This window comes from Brassica rapa, chromosome A05 (assembly GCF_000309985.2).
Source record: "Brassica rapa cultivar Chiifu-401-42 chromosome A05, CAAS_Brap_v3.01, whole genome shotgun sequence".
Taxonomy (NCBI): Eukaryota; Viridiplantae; Streptophyta; class Magnoliopsida; order Brassicales; family Brassicaceae; genus Brassica; species Brassica rapa.
In genome coordinates this window covers 21,773,401-21,779,910 of record NC_024799.2, presented here as the reverse complement: position 1 = coordinate 21,779,910, position 6,510 = coordinate 21,773,401, and positions in this window count along the sequence as shown.

The window sequence follows — 6,510 nt, the reverse complement described above, 5'->3', positions numbered from 1 at the left end:
TTTAGATTTTGATGAAGATTTCACTCATTTGAAGGAAATGAAGTGAACAATGGTAGAGAAATCAAAATTAGTTGATGTGATTTGGTGTTAGTTTATTTCTGTTATTGACAATTTATTACAATGATCTTTTACTTTTGGTTTATTTAGTATTTGAAGTTTAATTTATTATTCACATTAGACATTTAAATATTTGTAAATTTTATGTTTTGATTTTTTTAGATTTCATAACTATTACCTTGTTAGAGAAAAGTTTAAATTGTAAACTAATTTTTGATATTTTGTATGTGAAATGAAAATAAAAATATAAAAACTAAACTTAAGTATTTTCTAAATGTTTTAAACATAAAATGTATACATATCCAAACTATTATTTTATGTTTTAAAAAACATTTAGAAAATATTAAACTTTAGTTTCTATATTTTTTTTACATAGATGATATATTATTATATAATAAAATTAATTCATTTGTTAACCCGCGGTTCATCCGCGGTAGACCCAGTGATCCATCAACCCGGTAAGGCATCCGGTTCAGTGTCCGAATCGGATTTAAAAACATTGATTGCGGAATTAATAGAAGAAGATGTATACATGTAGTAAATTTAATTGGAGAATTATGGAAGCAAATATTGTTTATAGATATGAGTCCATATTTTTCTTTCAATTATTAGAAATAAGTATATATTGTAGATTTTTTAAACTAATTTGCGAGTATGATGTGATATACAGAATTTTTTAAAATATGTTATACGATAATTTTTTTATATATTTGTATCATATATGTGGTGGAGTTATTGAGAAGTGTTTTTGGATATCAATATTATTAATATCATATATGTTCTACTGGTTAAAATATTATTATATAGATATTTGTTTGCTAATATATATGTAGTGGGACAAAAAAGAAAACAAAAGTCAAATAGCATATGCTTTCTCTAAGCATGAAACTAAACGACGTGCATTTGATCAAGAGACTCAACGCTTGAAACATGATAAAGTTTATAAGGATAGGTAGAGCAGTCCTAATTTTAGAACATATTATATACTACATGAGTTGTTGGTTTCCGTTTACCAAACATATAACATATAACCGGCTATCAAAACAATAAAACAATATGAGGAGTCAGTCTCTTAATGGCGATATATAAGGGAATATTAAATCATCTCAACCTTGCAAGAACAAATACAACATTAGCAATGTAGAAGATGTAAACGCTAAGAAGCTTTTCGGAAGTGGCCAAAACGATTACGTTTGCTCTACTGTGTCCCATTTGTCTGTCACATTGTATAAGAGATGAATTAGCCAGTTGCTAACACAACGCAAAGAGGAAAACAACAGGACCAATTCATAATATGCATTTTGGGGGAAAGTGAGTAATCATACAACGTGATGGAAGGTACCTTTTGTTGTTGAAAATCTGTGAAGGAGGTACCTTTTGTTGTTGAAAATCTTCAGTACCCGAAGTGTTAGAAAAGTCATCGAGTGTATTTGTTTGCATAATCATAGCTTTGTGTTAAAGACCATTGACACTGAAGCACTGCAATATGGAACATGTGCGAGTAAAATACATATCAAATAACAATGAGTTTATCAACAAAAGAGAAAATTGTACATACAATAAAGTCCATGTTTCAAAGAAAGAATAATTTTATTTTTAAGCAGAAAATACATACACAAAGAAACAGAATTACCATGGAGAATAAAAGATACAAAAGGACCTGCGCAGAAGATCTTCTCCTCAGGGCTGGGTCAGATAAACAGGCAGAAAGACCAATGTGATGTAAGCCTTTCAAGTTATCAAGACTCAAATACGAATAAACTGAGCCAAATCCCATACATACAGATAAAATGGTTAACGGTTGGCTTCCTTAAAAGACTTGAGTCAAAAAGGTATGCATGCAGTACTAACGTTTCTTCAACATAACAATTTGGGAAGGAAAAGAACCTATTGAATGTGAAGCCATTGTGGAAACATAAAAAGCTTACACTTGGAGATCTTTAAAGAAGGGTAAAGATACCAATTCACTGAGAATAAAGCAGAGTAATTGAAAGCAAAACGGAATAAGTACAAAACGAACCCATTACGCAAGAAGAAACGCAGCGACTGGAACAAATTAGGATTCTTAGCAAAATCAAATATAGGGTTGTCAAGCAAAAAATAATTCGAGCTAAGAAGTATATACCCAGTCGCCGGCTTTCTTAGTATCATCAATCTTCTCCATCTCGATTGGAGCCTTGATTGATTTCAATCTTCTCCATCTCGATTGGGAGCCTTGATTGATTCGCCTTCTCTCTTAGCACGAGAATCAGCAGTGACCATGACACCTTAGAAAAAAAAAAGCGAGTGTGGTTGTTCCTCCTTTCGCAGGCTTCACCATCTGTACAACTTCTTTCTAAAACCCATCAAACTGAAACCCAAAAATAAAAAAAAATTCAACCACCCACATGCTTAGCGGATAAACACAAAAGATTTCATCAAAGAATAAAACCCACATATGTTGTTTGGGGAAGATCAGAGGAGGGCACAACAGAAAAACCATTAAGCATATTGTTTCTAGACCCAAAGCCAATCGTAGGCATGGATGTCTCGAAACCAATTAAAGAAAGTTTCATCTTTTAACCATAAAAAATCTTTGAAATCCCACAATTGAAAGTGATATAAAATCATAAGCGTCGCAGATCAAAACTGGACCCGGCCATGGATAGCTTCGCTGGTGACGTTGCTCAGCGACGTATGTCAGCCGACTATATATGGAGGTAGTGGAAGAGAGAAGTTATGGTGCGCACTGATTCAAGACGGCAGCTGATTTTGATCCGTCTCGATTTGAGGCCATGGCTTCTATGGGTACAGAAAGAACCAACATTTTATGAGGATTAAAGAACACATTCTCTACAAAAGGATTTATATAAGAGGAATAACGAAAGGAGGTGAAATGATAGCTTGGCTCAGGAGTAAAGAACTGGAAATTGAATGATTGAGAGTAATAACTCAAAGAAACGGCTATTTGCAGAATCGGTAACGACGATGGTAAAGTGGAAGATGCGAGTTGGGCTGATTTAATTGGGGCTACTACGAATTATAGAAGCTCAGAATGAATAGGCTCGGGAAAATCATGCCTTGACTAAAGCATGTATGACATGGAAAAATAGAGAATTCTTATTGGACGAATTAATTTGAGGACGTGGCAGCCTCACCATTGAGTATATGCTGCTTTTAGTATAGTATAGATTCATCTCCTTAAGATAAATCAGAGTTAACTTTAAAACGTAATTTCATTTATATATATAACAAAAACTTGGTTTTATTTGCGTCGTACATAGCACATGATCAATACTAGTATATATATATAGGCTTTTAACGTTAAAACCCATCAAATAAGTTTGTTTTGGGTAAAAACCTCAAATTAAGTATTTAACGAAAAAAATCCCAAACTAACTTTATTTAATGAGTTAAATCCTACCAGGTCATAATTACCATTACTTCCGGTAAATCTTTAGTTTAGGGATTTCTACATTAATTAAACATAATTAAGAGGGTTTTTACCATAAAAAATCTAAAAAATTAATTAACTAAAAAAATCAAAATTTCTAATATTATTTAAAAAATTAGTAAAATAAATTTTCAAAAGTAGCATTTAATTTTGTTTTTGTAAATATATGAGTTTGATGTGTTTTTAACATCAACATTATATATGTATAAATTAAAAATGTAAAAAACCAGAAAAAATAAGAAAAATTATCTAAATATCTACACGTAATAAAATTACTAAAAGATTAAAAAATTTAAAAATAATAAAATATAATAAAAATGTAATAATAAATCTTTAGATAATTTTTATTATATTTTCTGGGTTTTAAAACTTTTAATTTATACATATATAATGTTGATGTTAAAAGCACATCAAACTCATATATTTACAAAAAAAAGTTTAAAAATGCTAATTTTGTAAATTTAAGTCCTAATTTTTAGATAATATTATAAAATTTTGATTTTTTTTATTTTAATGGTAAAACTCTTCAACTATGTTTATTTAATGTAGAAATCCCTAAACTAAAAATTTACCGGTCGTAATGGTAATTATGACTTAATATTGTTTAATTTATTAAATAAAGTTAGTTACGAGAGTTTTACCAAAAACAAATTTAGTCTATGAGTTTTAATGTCAAGAATACAGATATATATATATATATATATATATATATATATATATATATATATATATATATATATATATTATGTTTAGCTAACGGGCCCAATCAGTAAACATCATTAAAAATTATGTCCACATGTTACGGGCTCAAATTTTCAGACATAAGATAATGATTACTTGTATAAATGGGCCTTAACATGAGATGGGGCATACACAGCTGTGTGCATGCAAGAACATGTTTAATGGGGTTTTTAACAAGTCCGTCTTTGACCGTGTGCTAGGAGTGCTTATGCATAGGATCTCAACTATTTTCTTAACTAGGTGCGTATACCCCGCGCAAGCGCGGGGTCGTTGATAGAAGTGTTGCTTTACGTAATGAAAGTCAAGGTTTTTCCTCTCGAGCAATTTTTCATGAAATTTTTGTACTTCTTAGCTTGAGGTGAGTTCTGAACCAAAGGCTTGAGATTGAGATCCTTCGCTACAAAGTAATCGTCAAAAGTGATGTTGAGGTCCTTGCAAGTGAGGATGGTGTTGTAGTCACAATTGCTTGTAGCTTTATTATCATTAGATGAGAAAAAGTTAATCATTCATCATGATCAGAGAAATTATATAATAGAAACAGGAAATACATACAAACTACGACCAAAAAAATTCTAACCGGAAGCTTAAGAGTGCTAGAGTAATCCAAACAATATTGCTTTCGGTCAAATTTTGGATCAATGAAAACATGTTCTTGCCGAAAAAATCCAATATTTTCTCCATTTGGTAAGATTCATCTGCATTATCACATGATGCTTGTCATAATGATTCCAATAAAACAACAGAAGGAAAAAAAATATTTGAACTGTCACTTTTCATGATTTACAAATATTAAAATATAGCAAGAAATTAATCATAAATCTTACCATAGACAGTGCCCTTACAGCTCCAGTATTAACCATGCCAATAAACACATTGCTGGTTTTGATCTCAAGAAACAGAAGTTTCTCAACCTCAAGTTGAAATAGTGAGGAAGGAATTTAAAAAAAAAAAATACAGTGAGGAAGAGCAAATGAGAATACAGATCTGTTTAGGGAATTGTTATGAGGGTTGCAGGCGTTGTAAGCAACACATTTATAGTAGTCAGACGATGATAACTGAAACAGTAGAAAAGAGAATCTATTGAGAAAGTATTCATCTTTAGTAGTAGTTAAGAAGAGTAATAATAACAATTCATGTGGAAGATGTGGAGTGAATATAGACAGTTAGAAAAGCAGTAGAACAGGTTGCATTCAGATTCTCTTTGTTTAAGGGAAGTGACTTGTGAGAGATGTGAAGCACTGAAGATTGTATAAAGCTCTCCAGATTCTACTCCATGATCTACTGAATATCTGCATAGCATGTTTCCCATGTATTCTCGATTTGATCTTGCATCAGGGCCTTCATGTGATCTTATAATCATCTAAAGACGGTAAAAATAAACACATTAAAGTTTATATAATCACAAATGTAAACATCATTAGAAGCTTTACATTTACCTTTTAAGTTCGATTGTTTTAGAAAACTTTCAGTGCAATCAGCTCCCTAAAGAAGTCCCTTATAATTACTTTCGCTCAGACCATCAGCCATCCACAGACATGACCATAAAACATGGTTAAGAGTTATATTCCCATCATCATTCTCACCAACTTGTCTCATGTCAACCTTGTCAAGTTCTTCTAATGAACCCAACAATAAAGTGCTATCTTCATGGACCCGAGAGGAGCTTTGAAAGAGGCCTCCATGAGTTGTGTAGACACTATCTGATCGTACATATGCCAAAGGTAACGTTTTGAAACAATCGATACACCTGGAATGTAGCACTGGACCGTGTTCACCGTATATGTGACATGTCTCTTTCAAGAAACCAAACTCTTCTGCAGAAACTCTTGTTTCTGAGCTTCCTCTAAGTAAAAATACCATCTCAGGCATCAGAATTTGTAGTTATCACCAAACTAAATTGAACGTGAGAAATAAATCACCAACAAAATTGAACGTGGGTCCCACAACTTGCTGAAGGCGTGAAACTGTTATTAGAACGCATAGATAATGAAAAGAACCCTAACTCATGTTAAACGAAGACAGTTTACAATATGAACAAACTATAATTGTTTTTTTTTCATATAACGTGATGAACCTCATTTAAAAATAAAACTCATAATACATTTGTAGGCCCGGCCCACAGAGAATACCGAAGAAGCAAAGGTTTCCGACCTTCATAAATATATATTAGTTTCGGCTATCAATGTACAAAGTATCCTTTAGTTCAGTGGTATAAATGTTGTAGTTTATATCTCAATAACCTGGGTTCGAGCCACAGACTTGACATTTTTCACACTTTT